The sequence below is a fragment of the Alligator mississippiensis genome, chromosome 1, assembly GCF_030867095.1.
Source record: "Alligator mississippiensis isolate rAllMis1 chromosome 1, rAllMis1, whole genome shotgun sequence".
In the NCBI taxonomy this organism is placed as follows: Eukaryota; Metazoa; Chordata; order Crocodylia; family Alligatoridae; genus Alligator; species Alligator mississippiensis.
Window position 1 is genome coordinate 340,505,422 of NC_081824.1, and position 16,960 is coordinate 340,522,381.

General features: G+C 42.9%; 1 protein-coding gene across 1 annotated transcript in view; it reads right to left on the bottom strand.

The window, feature by feature from the left end:
- LOC132247760 (gamma-aminobutyric acid receptor subunit gamma-3-like) overlaps positions 1-16,960 on the bottom strand; it is a 175,677-nt gene that overhangs the window by 59,962 nt on the left and 98,755 nt on the right. The window lies entirely within an intron of this gene.

Genomic DNA, 16,960 nt, shown 5'->3' on the forward strand with positions numbered 1-16,960 from the left:
TTCTCTTTCCCTTCCATTTCATGAGGGAAAGTTAAAAATACCAAAACTATAGTAACATGCAAATGAAAATATATATATTATAAAATTTATGGGAAAGCTCAGCAATATACAGATTTTTGCCTTAATTGTCCAGCTGAGAAGGAATATAGAAATCCTGCAGTTTTGGCACATGGTAAAGCACTGAACCTATGAGTCACAACCTAGATCAGCAGCTTGAAAGAGTCTTGTGGAGTTTCATTTGAATTCTACACTGGAACACTGGAAATTGCACTAGAAATATGTCAAGTTCTGGTTTGTTCTGAAATTTCCACTACTTTCAGTTTTTAATGATACTTGCTTCAGGATTTCTGTTTTGGGATCAAAGTGAAGAACAAAAGGCCTTTACCAATTAGTACCTATCAACTGGTTTGAATTTGAAATTAGTGCTTGGGCCAGGTCTGATTTTATCCTAACATAAGCCCTTATTTTTAATTAAAAGTTAGGTCACAAAAGTTGCTTTATAAGGCTAACATTTTGTCTGCAGTAGAAAGGATGTACTGGTATTGTTCTAGCATCACACCTGTTTTACTGTCAGTATAAGCTACATCTTCACTAAGAGTACTTTCCTGGCATAGAGCTATCTCCCCAGTGGAAATGTAGCTTATGCTGACAAAGGTTAGGAACAGGCATTCATTTCCTAGTGATGTAAAAATAGGTCCAGACTAAGGTTTATAGTTGTTCCAGCCCCCTGGCAGAAGAGCTGCATAGATGCCTCAAAGGCAAGCCCTCCAAAATGAGGGCTGTTCCTCGCATGCTGTTGACCCAATAGGGCTGCTAGTTGAACAGTGTGGGCAGTGGTCAAGCAGCAGCAAGGTTCTCCTCCCTGCCCTGGACTCCCTGGCTAAGTACAGAAGCTAAAAAGCCCAAGGCTGAACTGTTTCATTCTTTGCAGGTTAGTGACCAGACATTTACATTTGAATCAAGAAATGTAGCCACATGCCTGCAGTGGCTCAGGCCAGAAGCCCGGGATACTAGAGCATGGCTCTCTGGCTGTGTGTTCACTTTATATTCCTGCTGCCCCTGAGGTCTCTGCGATTTGCAGTCCAGACTTACATCAGCAGGACTCTGCAGAGTTGCTCAACACTTCCTCTTCCTGCTTCCAAGTGCCTCTGGGATTTGTAGTCCACAGTCACAGCAAGCAGTAAACTTGAACAGGGGAAAGGATGTTAACACCCTTCCCTGGCCCCAGACCCAGCCAGGGTTTGCCTGGGGGTTGGGCAGTCCCCTCCCCCCCCCCCCACTGTAGACTGAGCTCAGCTAGCCCTCACTGCTCCGGCTAGGGAGCAGAGGGGCAAAGCCAGCCTTGCTCTCTGAAGCAGACAGCCCAGCCCAGCCCAGGGCTACAAAATGCTGGGGACTGTGATTTAACTTGAACTAGGAAGGGGGCTGGGACAGAAGTTCCATAAATCTGTTTGACCCAAATCAGTTAAATCTGATACTATATTCAACCAGATTTATCTTAAATCAGTTTCAGCCATTTTGAAACTGGTTTAGGTGTACTGATCTTCTGTTCTGTTACAGGTTTAAATCAATTTCTGATCACTTAAACCAGTTTATGTGTAACTTCTGTCCCTAGACCCTGTCAGCTTGCTCCTGAGATGGCCATCATGAGCCAGTGCTCTCCCTTCCTCCCTCCTCCTAGGAAGAGAAGAGGGAGAGCAGAGGACTGTAGGGTATGGGGATGATGTAGTGATCACCAGGTTCAACAAACACAGGCATACATGAAGAAGAACAAACCCAAAACTTTCATTCTGGAGTAATAGGCAACCTGCACAGACCCTTGGTGTCTCTCTTTCACTAACTCTCCTGAGTGACCATCTCCTTATTCCCAACTTCTGTAGTCTTCTAAGTGTCTCAAAATTATAATTTACACTTACAGAGTAAGAGTGTCAGGACCCCACTAGAGAAGCACACAGTCATTCCAGCTGGCATGAGAAGACTGCTTTGAAGAGAGCCCTTCCTCACTGGGCCAGAAAAAAATCCTTGATTGGCTGATGGTTACATTCTAGCTTTTTGTTCTGGTTCAAAGGCATTTCTCCCAGTACAAACGTAACATCTGTCTATACCTAAAGAGTGCTTTTGCTGGTATTGCTAATACCAGGTCTTGAGCACAATAGCCTATACCAGCAATAATATTCCTTAAAAAAAAAAAGGACTGCATGTCTATGAGGGACTACAATCACACCCATAGTAGATATTATTATACAAATGTATAATACAGGCTTTGTTCAAGGTTCTAAGGTGCCTATCTTTCAATAATGTTGCTCTTCATTCCCGAAACACTGCCTTTGATTTCTGCCCTGCTTGAAGCAATATGCCAAATTCTAATTTGTTTCTAATGTCCATTCTACTCACTTCTTGCTCTACTATTTGCTGTCTTGTGAAAATAAGAGGTGTATATATATATAAGCCAATGATTATTCATTCAGCTCCTATATGCTGAAAAAAATATCCATAAAGGAGTATACAAATATATCTTTTAGAAGGGAAAGATAATTTTGTTTTTAAAAGGAAAATTTAGAGTTATATATGGATAAAGCAATGTTACAATAAATTATACTAAAAATTCACTAAAATAGTGTTCCTCAGAGTAATTATAAATTAATTTTTTGCTCGTCTTCTGCCACCGGCAGTTATAGTGCAATAAGTAATTGCAGAGATGTTCAACCCCCATCCTGTGGGCCAGATCTGGCCTGAGGAGCCACATCATCTGGCCCATGGGGTTGAATAACGTGTCAGGAAATTTGGCTATAGGAGAGTAGTGGCAGCAACTGCCACTCCCCTCTGCCAAATTTCCTAACGCATGGGGAGATCATGGGCTGAATAATGTGGTCCTTCACAAGCATATTAGGCACACAGTGTCCAATCCTGGTGCACTGTATCAAATGGAGGCAGCATGACCTGATCCAAGCGTGTTGGGCCAGGCAGAGGTAGTGGGGGCCAATCCAAGCACACTGGGCCTTGCAGAGATAGTGTTGGCTGATTGTAGGCACACAAGGTGCCTGTACACAAGCCCAGAGGCTGTTACGATGCGCTGTAATTACACTTAATCAAGTCTGCTGGAGTGTGGTAATTACCATGCTCCAGTCATCCTCTGTGTCTCGTGTATCAGTGTCCCTGCTCTTCAGAATCATGGTGGGGGAGCTTTACACAAAGCTAAAGGTATGATGGGGGTGGCAGCATGGGGATGGGTGGAAGCAGTGTGGGATGGCATGGCAGCATGGGGTCCTATTCTTGCACCTGGGGACAATCCAGCCCATGGTCTGGCCCAAAGCCATTCTTCTAGCCTGCTGGGCCAAAAGGCAGATCACCACTGAGCTATTGCATTTACAGCTGCTATAATATTCTGTTTCATTGCAGCAAAGAGAAAGCACAGAGCATTTCTCCCTGGGTCCAAAAGTAGCATAACTAAGCTCTTAGTTACTATTAATCTTCAAAGGTTCCAGAAATACTAATAAAATGCAGAAGGAATATATACTTAAAATATATACCTGAGGAAAAAAATGCCTATGTTAAGAAGCAGGTATACACTTATTGCTGAGGATTTCATTTCACATTGCCAGCACCTTCCACACGAATTATAGCAGCAGTAACTTCTGTCACCACACAGAAATTCTTTGTTTAATTATAAACCAATGTTTGCACAAGGATTACAACAGTTTTGACATAGGCTTTCATAACTTTAATAATTATCCATGAAAGCTGAACTTCAAAAACTTGGAGGCATAGGAGGTGATGTAAAAAAGGAGTTGGTTGCCCCAAACTTCTGAATTCAGTTTGCAAAATGCCATTTGCACAGCTCATCTATATATTAATGGATACTCTCAGCTTTGAAAACAGTGGAAGTTACAAGCCAGTTACACTTGGGTACTACCTACCACTGATTTCTGTCCCACAATATGGGACTAAAACTAAACAGGATGGAATATTTTTTACAAAAAATTTCTGGCAAAATACATGTTACGTTGTATATGGCTCTGGGGCATGATCATCTGTCACAGCTTGTGCCCTTTTACACACACACACACACACACACACACACACACACACACACACACACACACACACACACACACACACACATTGTAGAACTAGAATATAATCCTGCACTCAAGATTATATGGAGATCTCGAAGACAAATGAGAGATGTGGGGCCTGTTAAATTATACTGCTTAAAGTAGTGGCGAGCATCAGGAAGAACGATGCAGAAGTTATTGGAATGCTGCACTTCTGAAATCTGGAGGCTGACTTTGTTTAGGACGTGTGAGTGTTACTGGAAAAGAGGTCCAAAATCTATCCCTACAGTAAGGGTTACCTGACAATGATGGTCAATTCCACTGGGAATTAGATTCATCTAGTCTGTAAAATGTCAAAAGTTTTCAAGAAAAATGTAAGACTTATTTTCTGGAAGGCACTGTAGTCTGCTGTTTTTAGCCAACTGTCTCAGAGTCTACTGACTTGAACGCTAATCCTGGTTCTGGCCTTAATGAATGCTTGGCAAGTGGTTTAACCACTGGAAGCCTGTTTTCCTTCCACAGTATTGGCAATAGTGTATTTATTTAACTCAGAGACATGTTACATATGATTATATCCATCTATATTACTGTTAGTGATGGAAATGAATTGAGTTCCTGTCTCTCCAGGCCATGTTCAAGCTTATTTTGCTTAAAAAAATATATATAAACAGGTGTTATGTGTGTGTGTGCATTTGTAATCCTTTTTATGCTTAATATATAATATATGCTTTTATTTATGCTTTTATTATACATATATATTTGTAATATATAATAAAAGCATAAAAAGCATTTTATTCATACATGTGTGCACACACACACACACACATATAAAAGCAAAATAAGCTTGAACATGGCTCAAAGAGTGACAGGAACTCAATTCATTTCCATCACTAACAGTACTATAGAGGGCTATAATCATATGTAACATGTCTCTGAGTTAAATAAATACACTATTGCCAATACTGTGGAAGGAAAACAGGCTTCCAGTGTTTAAACCACTTGCCAAGCATTCATTAAGGCCAGAACCAGGATTAGCGTTCAAGTCAGTAGACTCTGAGACAATTGACTAATAACAGCAGACTACAGTGCCTTCCAGAAAATAAGTCTTACATTTTTCTTGAAAACTTTTGACATTTTACAGACTAGATGAATCTAATTCCCAGTGGAATTGACCATCATTGTCGGGTAACCCTTACTGTAGGGATAGATTTTGGACCTCTTTTTCCAGTAACACTCACACGTCCTAAACAAAGTAAGCCTCCAGATTTCAGAAGTGCAGCATTCCAATAACTTCTGCATCGTTCTTCCTGATGCTCTCCACTAATTTAAGCAGTATAATTTAACAGGCCCCACATCTCTCATTTGTCTTCAAATTCTTCTTTCATAGTTTCATAGCTGCTTGGACCAGGGCCCACTTCCAGAATCCTGCAAGTTCTCAAGCCAGTCTACATGAATTATTTTGTGACTTTTGGCCAAAAGGAAGAAGGTGAATGGCAAGAAATTAAGACCCAGGAAGAACTGCTAGAAGGTATGAAAGAATTAATTGCACTCAAGGGTGCTAGTCTGCCAGCATTTCAGACAGGATAAGAGGCACTCACCCAGATTTTATCTTATATCCCCTGTTGAACCTGGTGTCTTGAGTTTAAAAAGCACTGCCTACCCGAGTAAAGGTTTTATTTGTGTGGAGACAATGCACATTAGGAGCAACATTTGAGTTACAGTGGGAATTAGGGCTTTACTTTATTACAAGAGTAGTTTACTTTGCAGTTCTGACACATTTTCACAACGCGTCTCATTTGTTTTATAGATTTTTCTTTTATTCTGTGCCAGGCAACAGGAAGTTTTTCTTTGAGTCGTGTTAGTGGATATCTATATAGATCTATATTTATCTCTATATAGATATGTATAAAGAGTTATATAAATCTGTATACATCTATATTTTAATAGTCACTAATTTCAAGATTTTTATCTTTTCTTGAATTTTATTGTCATATTTGCAGTCTTTTCCAAAGACTTTAGATTTGTTGCTGTATAATTGCATGCTGCTAATGCTACAGCCCACCTCAAATGGTCCTGGCAGCTGACTGCTTTTCTTCCACTGAGGTAAGGCCAGATTTTCAAAAGCATCTACATCCTTAGGCACCTATGTAAGTGCCCATTGAGATTATGAAGAGTTCTTTGGTGTCTGTCATATTCTGAGGAGTTTTTCTTTCTATAAACCAAACAATGCATTTCATGCCTGGTCTCCCTTGTATGGCCCGCTGGTTTCATTCCCAGTCCAGGAATACAGTCCATTTCCAGTATGCAGGTATTTCCAACTTTTAATAGGTTATTTGAATTCAGCTTTTAATTTGCCATAGTTTAACTCCTCTCATGTGGTCAGCCACTATACATCTCTTGCCTGGCCATTCAGTAGCAAAATTAGTCATTTTAGTCTGTTTTTGTGATTACTCTCATTTACTTGGCTAGTTAAGTCAAACTGTTCTGCCTACAGCAGCCGTTTCTAATCCACTCTGCAGAATTCTGTCAACAAAACAGAACAGGGCTTTTGAGCCTCCCACCCAAAGCCCCTGAATCTGGAACAGCCTCCACTACCATTTCAATGCTTCTAATCCTTTAACTGTAATTGCTTTCATTATGTCTATGCAGAGCTCCCTACTTGCCACTAATTTGCAACCTGTTTCTTTCAGCATTCAGATTTAAGTTCTGTGAGTTCACACAGATTCTTTATTAACCAGAATCAATGGTCAGGGGCAGTCTTAATGCAGGCACTGTAATAAGCCATGTGTAGGAATAACTGGTTACAGCTAGAGTTCTAGATGAAAGTATTTTTCACCCTTCGCCTTGGAATACAACAGCTTTTTTTCTGCTATGATCAATCTCCTTGGTGAGAAGATGATGCCTTTCTTTAGCCTCACAGAATACCAAAATCAGATGCTGAGTTTTAATGAAGGCATCTCCTCTTAATATCTTGGCAGCCAACCAATGGAGAGCACAGATGCCTGGATTATCATTGGTATCATAGTCCAATGGGCTAGCATCATGCTTCACTGTACACACACACACACACACACACACACACACACACAAGTAGATGTGGTCCCTGTCACAGACAGCTCACAGTCCAATCTGGAATAAGAATGGAGGAGTGTGTATAAGAAACAGCACAGAGGAAATATAACAAAGTACATAATTTACTGGCTCTAGCTCATTTAAAAGCCTTGTTTTATTAACAGAGTTCAAATTACCCCTCCCTCAAATTGCCCCTCATTTTTTGTATAGATATTTCTCTCTCTCTCTCTCTCTCTCTTTCTGTGAATAAATAGGCTGATTGCCCCTACCAATGAGCAGCACTCTATATATCTGGGGTGTCCATAAGAGCACTACAGCTGGTCAGTGGAGAACAGTGGTATAACAGACAGATATGGCACCCTGGGCAAACCCTGTGGGAGACTGGGGGTTGAGGGGGCATGCAGGTCCCAAGATTGGGAGTGGGGACCTGTGTGATTTGCTTGTAGGGGTGGGGAGGCAGCAGTCTTACCCATGCTGAGAGGTCCCTGATGATCTGCTGCTGCCACCACTGCATGTGCTGCCCTCCCTGACTGTTTCTCTTAAACTAGCAGCAGCAACAGCTTCAACCAGGTACTGTTTTGTAGTTCCCAGCATGGGTAAGCCATGGGGCTGCTCTTGCTACTGAGGTAGGTACTGCACAGGGGTGGGGAGGACCTCATAACTTGGGACCTGGGACACATATCCCTCTCTCCTACCCCAAGTTACACTATTGGTAGATAATTCCCTTGGCATGGCAATGTCATAGGGCCACTGCACTTGACCCTTTTTTGCTTCTCCCACTCTCCCTCCATAGAACCTCCTATGGGGATAATGGGACTCCTGGAGCAAGAGAGAGTGTCTCTACCCTATTCATTACTAGAGAAATTTGAGGTTGCAGAACAGCCATAGGCAAAAAAAGTAAGCCTGCTCTTAATTATAGTAAACTGGTGCAAAAATTGTGTTTGGGTGCTCTTACATGGTTCCTAAATAGCATTAAGCTATTTTAAAACTAGGTTTAAATGAAACCAGAACAATCTACTGACACTGAAATAAGAGTAGATTATTTTGGTTTAGTTTAAGCGTGTCCCTAATAGATTTTTTTGGGCAGGGCAGCATAGAAATCTAATTAATCAGCTAATTAATCCATTTCCAAGCCAAAGTAACTATGTTTACACAACCATTTGCACCAGTTTAACTGTACAGTTTTAAAAGCCCTTCAAGTTCTACTGGTATAACACTGGCAATGCCAGCTGAAGCTGTTAGATCATAGCAAGAGAAATAGACCATTCCCTTTGCTACCAAGTAGTATGATTTCCAGGGAGCTAAAAGCCCAAGCAGCCTCTCTTCTCTCATACTGAGAAACATGTGCAAATTGGGGGACAGGGAGCAAACAACTTTTCAGAAGTGCTTTCTACTCATGCTCAGTGTGCAGCAGTTGAAAAGTTTCACCCCAAAGCTGCATTTCCTTCCAACATTTGGGGGATTAAAAAGCAGCTGCACACACAAAAAAATCATTTATAAAGACAGCAGCAGCAAGGAAAAACATTAAACATGAGATTTTACACAAAGCTTGAGAGAGATTAAAAAAAAAGCCCAAAGATATAAAATAAGAACATAAAACAGCCCCAGCACTTGAGAAATTCTATATGGCCTGCGCAGCACATACATCAGAAGAGGCTGATTTTCTGTAGGTTTCTTCTGTATTCCCTACCCTGGTACACAATTCAATTCTTGAATGAATATCCTTAGCATATGATCATCTCCCTTAAAAATCACTGATGATTGTTCCAATCTGTCCCTTTGGAATTTACACCATGATGTAAAAACGCACAGGACAGTCCTATTTACTTAAGACTTGCATCCCAACAGTGTCTATGACCTGTAAGCTGCAGGTACTGCTCTAAAATGCTCCCAGAAGTATTACAAATGATGACATATATATATATATATATATTTGTCATCATTCGTAATACTCGATTCATAATATTCAATATATATATATATATATATATATTTACTGACTCAGCAAGTCCTGTATATATATAACTTCATTTCAGGACTAGCAAAAAAAAATATCCCTCCTCTGTGCTTCCAAACCAAGAAAAATCCTCCCCTGCTTGCTGCCTCCATGAGGTACTTCACACTTTTGTAGAACCATCCATCCAAAGATCATTTGGGTTTATTTGTGCTGAGGAGTTACATTTCAAAATGACCATAAGGTAAGTAAAACCCCGTTTTATAAATAAGAAAAGAAAATGAGACTCAAAGGAAGCATCCAGATGAGAAGGTACATACACTTTGTGGCACCTCAGAGGCTTTTGAGGTGCCACAAAATGCACATGGCACATGTCAAAAGGCTCTCCACATGGAGACAAAGTTAGATACTGGCAAATCCCAGTATCTAAAAAAAAAAGTGAAAAAAAAAACAGTGTCACATGTGGGTGCAGTGTGTGCTGCCCAGAACCATGCTCCAGTGGCTGGCCAGGGTTCATGCACTCTGAACACCACTCCTGCAGCCCCAGGAGGTCCCCAGGTAAGGTTGCTGGGGCCGGCCCAAGTGCTGGCCCCAACCTCCCTTACCCCACCCGATGCAATTTGCCATGCTCCAAAATGTATGTGCAGGGGTGTTCCCTGTGGACAAGTAATAATTGTGCCGCTGCTATTTGTCCCCAGGGAAATGCATGTGCACGCTCATGGGAACGTGCTCAAAAAATTTAAATATTCTACGCAGTCACATAGGAAAACTTGGACAGAAGCAAATACTTTAAACGGGGGTGGATGTAATCCAGTGAGTAGCAATAGGGCTGGAAATTCTCATGAGGATTTCAGATGTATCATGGCTAATTTACAGTTTGTTCTATTTCCAAGGAAAAGGCAAGGGAGCTTTGGTAACACTGCTGACAAAAGCATTAGGTAAAAAAAAAAAAAAAGGGTTGTTAATGTCTATATTTGCTAGTGTTGGCTTAATTGTTTTACTACATGCTGTTAGTAGAATTCAGATTGTCTTTTGTAAATCATTAATGGAATACAAATCTCATGCATGACTTCCCCATATCAATAAAGAGCAGCCAGCAAGGAGGTCTGCATAAAAATTAGTTGTTAAAATGCAACAAAAAAAATATGTTGACACATAATTGAATTGCTTGTAAAACTGCAAGAAACAGATGTAATATAGCTAAAAGAAATTAGGCCTGGAAATTCAGGGTTAATTTTCTAAAGTGCTAGCCTAGGTGTCACTGGGCAAGTCAACACATGCAATAATGTACCACAGGTACAGCACATTAAGTTTAGTACCTATAATAACAGGTACTAACTGAATATGCACAAACCAGTACTACTGCACAGTAGCACCAGTGCATGAATTTTTAGTGACACTAATGCGCAGTAGACTAATTCTATTGTATATTAGCATGGCTTTTCCCTTGATACACTAATGAGCAGTGGAATTAGTCTACCATGCATTTAGCGTCTTGTGTAGATGTCCCCACTGAGAACAGTCTTGTGCACAATGGCAAATACTAAGAAAATTTGCACCATTTCATTACTGTTAGCAAAACTCTTTGTCCCTCTCTAGCAGCTAAACCATAGAAAAAGGGGCATGGAACTGTTAATGCTTCCAGATAGCAAATCTATTTTTTTTAATAGATGTGGGGCAAACTTGAGGCAGTACCCCAGGTACCTGGGGTGCACCATTGAAGAGAGGAATTCAGCAGCCCCCACACAAACTGACACCTGCGACAATTGTCCCTTCTGTCCCTATGCCCAAATAAAAATGTGAATTTGTAAGTTAGCTTACATTAGCAGTCAATGCTGACAGTACTTACATTAACAAGTACTGGGTGAAAGCATATCATCCAGAAATTATTCTTTAAAAATCTCTCTGGAGAAACAAAAGGAGGAAAGAACTAACTTAGTCACATCTCCATACTCCAGGGAGGTGCTCAGACCATGGTGAAGATGATGGTAATATTCATGGAACAAAGAACCCATAAAGTTAAAAGAAAATTGTGCAAGAAATATATTGTGTATTCCTTTATTACTAGTGGGAGTCCCAATGAAAATTGGAGTATCTGTCAGTGATGGCAATTAACATGATGCATCAGGATGAGAGCTGATTAAAAGCTTGTCATCCAAACTGTTTTGACAGAGTATGGCTTCTCAATTAAATGACATTTTAAGCAAAAAAAAAAAAAATGTATTCTCTTTGAAAAACTCAGGTTTGATACTAAAAATCAAAAGCTGATTTCTTTCCCAAATTTCTCAAAAAACACAGATTTTTAAAAGACGTTTATAAATTTTTGAGAACCATTTTTTCAGGGAAATTTTCCCATTTCAGAAGCATTATATCTTAAATTAATTTCCCTAAATTAGCATTTCTTAGCTTTTAAGAGTCCCTTCAAGCAGTTATTTCAGCCTCATTTTGTTTTTACTGAAGTTAAATTTGAGCTAGATATTTTCTGCCATCTTATTTTTTATGGTAAAAAGAGTGATTTGGTTGCGGGCATCCCACTTTTTCTAAAGTATGAGAAGGTAAAGAGTAAGAAGAGAAATGGAGGATGTGGGAAGAAGGCTATCCTAGACAAGCACTTGCCTATACATTAGGCTTGTATAGGCCTCTGCTGTACACTTAAATCTATGTGGATAGTAAAGGTTTATCAAATCTCCTGAGTCTGATAGCCCTTCATAAGAGCATAAAGATACAGGAACCTTCCAAGAAAATCAGTGCCTCTCTTCATAGAGAATCTTTGGTGCTTCTTCAAACCCATATTGTACCACATGAAAGATTATTAAAGCCATTCCACCTTGAGTGTTCCTATATCAGCCTGGTCCCTATAAAAGGTACTTACAAGAAAAGGTATTTCCTTTCCTATGAGACATCCTTCATTAACTATGTTAATGTGAAAAATCTGGAGGAGGAAAATGTTATTGCTGGGTACTCATTGCAGACTACAGTTGATTTCCTGTCCCACGTTAATTCCCAATTAATGGGAAAACTGATAGAGCCTTCTGGACTAATAGAGCCTTTTCATGGCAAGCAGATATGCTCCAAGATTAATGGCAGTTCTTTTCTAATAGGTTATACAATGCTGCAATCGTTGTCTCAGTTGACTAGACAAACAAATTAAAAACTATATTTCTGAATTTGTGCAAAACACATTACTATATCAGCTCCTGAAACTCAAAATTTACTTTTGATGGCTTCAAGTGATAGCTATTATATTTCATCATAAATTACTACGCAGAGAAAATTGTATTGATAAAACTTTTCCACCCCCACCTCCACTGCCTCTTCAAAAAGTTAAGACAATCAGAGATGGCAACTACTCACAAAAAAATAGAAACATTTTGCATTTTCCCCTGTTTCTGAGTTATTTGTGAATATTTTTTACATACATCTACTAATTTTAAAGGTTCAGTTGTCATTTTTTAATGGATTTATATCCCATGTATCTTGATTGTCTTTTGCTATTCTTCACTTAAGACACAATATTATTTGTTTCATAACTGGCTGATGGACTGCTATAAGCAAGAGCATATGTACGTAAGACTGGTGAACTGTGGCAGCGCATGCTTAGATTTTGCTGCTACTTCGCCATAACGGCACAGTAAACTGGAGGAGCGCATAGCTATGGCGAAGTAGCTGCTGATCATGTACAAACTTATGTGATCGCTATGTCACCATAGTGCGCCATACGGTGATATAGCACATTGCTATGGCAACATAAGGAAACATGTAGATGCACCCGTAGACCCCCAACATCAAGCCCTAAAGAACCCCTGCACTTGGGCACAGCCCCACAGACTCTGACATCTGAACACCCAGCACTCTTGACTGGCATCCTAGTTCTGACTGTGGCATCTGAGTCTGGCACTCCAACTCTGGCATCTGAACAGCCAGGGACCCCTGTGCCCCCATACTTGGGCACAGCCCCACAGACTGATTCTGACAACATACCACATCCCAGTTGCCAGAACTAAATATCCTGAAACCCAGATGCCAACATAGACACCATCCCCTCCCAAGCACAAACCAGCATAGACAACTCACCTCTGCTGGGTCAGGGCAGTCAGGGGCAAAACATCAGGACTGGGCCTGCACAGAGGCAGCCCTGTGACCTCTGCAACTCAGCCACTGTTGGCAGGTACCCAGGCCATGTGCACCTGGGCTGCTAAAAGGCCTGGTCATTGCAGCCCTGGTCGCTCTGGAGCATGGGCTGAACCTAGCTGGAGTGAGAAAGCAAGCCATGTGCCAAGACCCACACCTACACCCACCCACCATTCCATCCATCCATCCATCCATCTCCTCACAGCAGGACCCTCACCCAGCTATGGATGCTGAGATCTCATGGGCACCACCATGGCCCATTGAAGACACTGTCCCATCCTCCTCTAGTACCCAACCCCAGTCACACAACTGGGGCCATGGGGAAATGAGAGATCTTGTTGCCATCTGGGAGACCCAGGACCTTCTCTTTAAAGGGCACTGCAATGGGACATGGTACATTGCCCGACAGTTGCAAGCACAGGGCCACAACAGGGACTGGGTACAGTGCTAGACCAAGGCTAAATGGCTGAACATCCACTACAAGTGGATGCATAATATCAATAAAAAGTCCAGGATCAGTAGGCATGCTTTTCCATGAGGAGCTTTCCTGCTTCCTCACCTTGGACAGGGCCATCACCACCCTGCACATGTATGGTACCACCAGGGGAGGGGACAAGAGTTGTGCCAACAGGGGCTCCACCACAGGAGGCAGTGCAGGAAGGCCCCTGGACAATGAGACAACCAGATGCCCAGGCACAGGTCCCCAGGAGCCGCAGGGCACAAGGTCTGCTGCTGGTGGCAATCCCTGAGGACTCTGGCCTATTGGTGCTGGTCCCTGGAACACTGCAGGATCTAGGAGCAGAGAAGTATCTGCACCTGGACCTGACCTCCCTTGAAATTTTCTCAGGCCTGGTCGAGCATGCAACCCACAGCATGCAGGCCAGAGGGAAAGCTCTGATGTCATCATCATCATGACCCAAAACCTGGACCCTCATGCCACACCCTCCACTTTGCCTCCACTTGTCCTTGACCCCTTGGACCACAGCCAAACACACGGCCCCCAGGACGCAGTTTCTGACGCACCTGCCATGGGTAGTCCACTCCTGCTCCAACGCCTCCTTGCTGTCCCCCTTCTAGATGCACAAAGCACCCCTAACCCCCTGACTACTGGTGCAATGGCCGCATACAAGCCTGTCTCCAGAAGGCAGTTACTGGACCCAACCCATTTGCCTTCGCCTTGGTCTCTGGAAGACGAGTAGCCTGTTCTTCCCTTACAGGAGAGATGTTTCAGTGCTGTGTCCGTGCTGGAGCAGCGCTTCACTCCCAACATTTCCCTAGTGAAAGTCAGCCGGTCCCAGAGGGTTGAACTTTGTTAATCCTGGGGGGATTACCAGCCAATACACCCTGCTCCTGCTGCAGGGTGTCATCCCCTGGGAGATGCTCTACATCTGGAGGGGGCCATTTGCTTTGAAGGCATGCAGGGGAAGCCCAGTTTGCTGTTCAACATGAGAGTCTGTCTCATGTACTACCAGTGGCCCTGCTATGATGAGCTTGCAGACAAGCTTGTGATCACCACAACTATGGATGCAAGGCTGAACCCATCATAAGGCTGGACATAAGGAAGAATTTCTTTACTGTCCGAGCCCCCAAGGTCTGGAACAGCCTGCCACCAGAGGTGGTTCAAGCGCCTTCATTGAACACCTTCAAGATGGAACTGGATGCTTATCTTGCTGGGATCCTATGACCCCAGCTGACTTCCTGCCCTTTGGGCAGGGGGCTGGACTCGATGATCTTCCGAGGTCCCTTCCAGCCCTAATGTCTATGAAATCTATGAAATCATGACCTGACAGAGTGGTTCCCCACACCCTGGTTGCCTAAGAGTTCCACCATTGTTCTTCTGCTTTGAAAATACCAGGAGGGAGTGGGGGTTATTTTGCTTTCAGGGGTTGGGTTAGTGGCAGGGAACTGTCCAGGACCAGGATGGGAATGTGGTTGTGGGATGGAGCGGGGAAGAAGGAGGGCAACACTTGAGGGGTTGTTACAGTGACTACCTGTGCTGTGAGATTTGGAGTCACCTTGCTTCCATGGATTTTCCCCAAAGACTGGATCAGATGGGGGTGAGAATGCTGGAGTGCCATTTGCAAGCCTCTCCAAATGGACAACCCTGGCAGTGGAACTGGATCAGCTGAGATAGTGATTCCCATACAGGACTTCTGCCATCATATCAGTGCCTTTCATGGACTGGGAGGGAGTGGAGAGTGAGGGAGGGAGAGGGGCTGCTTTGAAAGGGCAAGTTCATCTCATTACTGCTGTACTGCAACTTCAGAGGTTTTCATAGATAGCTGCATGTCCCTGACCTTGGTATCATCTCTGCTACCCAGCCCTGTGGTGCTGCCAACCAGGGCAGGGTACAGAGTACTGGCACTTGTACCTGTATTTTACAATTTGCCTAAACTCTTAGTACCTTTCCATTAGTGCAAGGAAGAGGTGGGGTGAGTTTCAGTGCCACTGCTCTGGGGAGCTAGAAGGAGGCTCAGCCTCTCCCATTAGCTGACCAGGCCTCAGAGAGAGGGAGATGTGAATGAGGCGGCTGTATGTTCCCACAGAATGGAAGATGGACTGCCAAGTGGCCAAGGTTGGGGTGTGGGGGGACCCAGCACCTCAGCTGCACTCCAGGAAGGGAGGGTGGGGAGGGATGGATGGATTGGTCTAGCCAGTGCTGAAAGACATAAACCTCATGATCAATTAGTAGGCTGGGCCCTGTGCTTTGAGCAGTCAAAGCAGGGTGATTTGCTGGGCCACCACACCCTTCCATCCAACCTCCTGGGGGTTTTTGGCCACAACAGCCTGAGAGGGCTGGGACCAGAGAGATAACCTGTAATGGCTACTGGTCTTCCAGAGACCAAGGGGAAAGCAAATGGGTTGGGTCCTTCTGGAGACAGGCTTGCACGTGGCCACTGCGCTGGTAGTCAGCAAGACAGGGCATGCTTTTCACATCTAGAAGCACTGCAGCTCCTGGGTCTACATGCGTGGGCACAGGCAGTGGGACACCATGGCTGTGTGCAAGCAGGCCAAGATACAGAAGCACATGCAGTTAACAAGGGAGGGCACTCACTCTGGGGCCCTTGAAGCCTGTGGGTGGGGCGCAAAGAAAGGTCCACAGTGAACTAATCAGGGGTGGCCTGGGAACTTGGCTATGCTCAACAGTCTCCAGTAGCCCAGGGATCCTGCTGGAAGGCGTGCAGGAGGGCACCCCATCTGGAGACCTCAGCCAGTGCAGGCTACTTATGAACCTCCCCCTGAACCCATGCAGGGTTAAATGTGTGTACTGTTCATTTCCAATCTAAAACAAATCGCTTAGAGAAAGCCGTGTAACAAATTGATTCCTCCCCCAGTTTTTTGAATATTTGTACGTGGCCAATGTGTATGTATGAATGGTAATTCATATTAAGAATATTCGTTTGCCAAAACAAATAGTTCTAATCCTGAATAGGTAAATTCAATGAACTATTAACAATACAAAATAAAGCAAATACTATTTCATCATAATCATACCAGAGCTACCTGTTCACATTCTAAATCAAGTATAATTATTGAGAGTTTTGCTATAAGCTTTAGCAGGCATGGGATCAGCATTACTTTACACTTTAACAACATTGAACAGTATCTCCCTCTCCCCCCATCTTTTCCCCCTCCCCTCTAATACACACACTCTCCTGGAACCTCTATGCTGCACAATTTTTAATACTAATACTTTGAACTTAAAAATGCTTTTCATTTGAGAATCCTGACATATTCTTTGAATGTT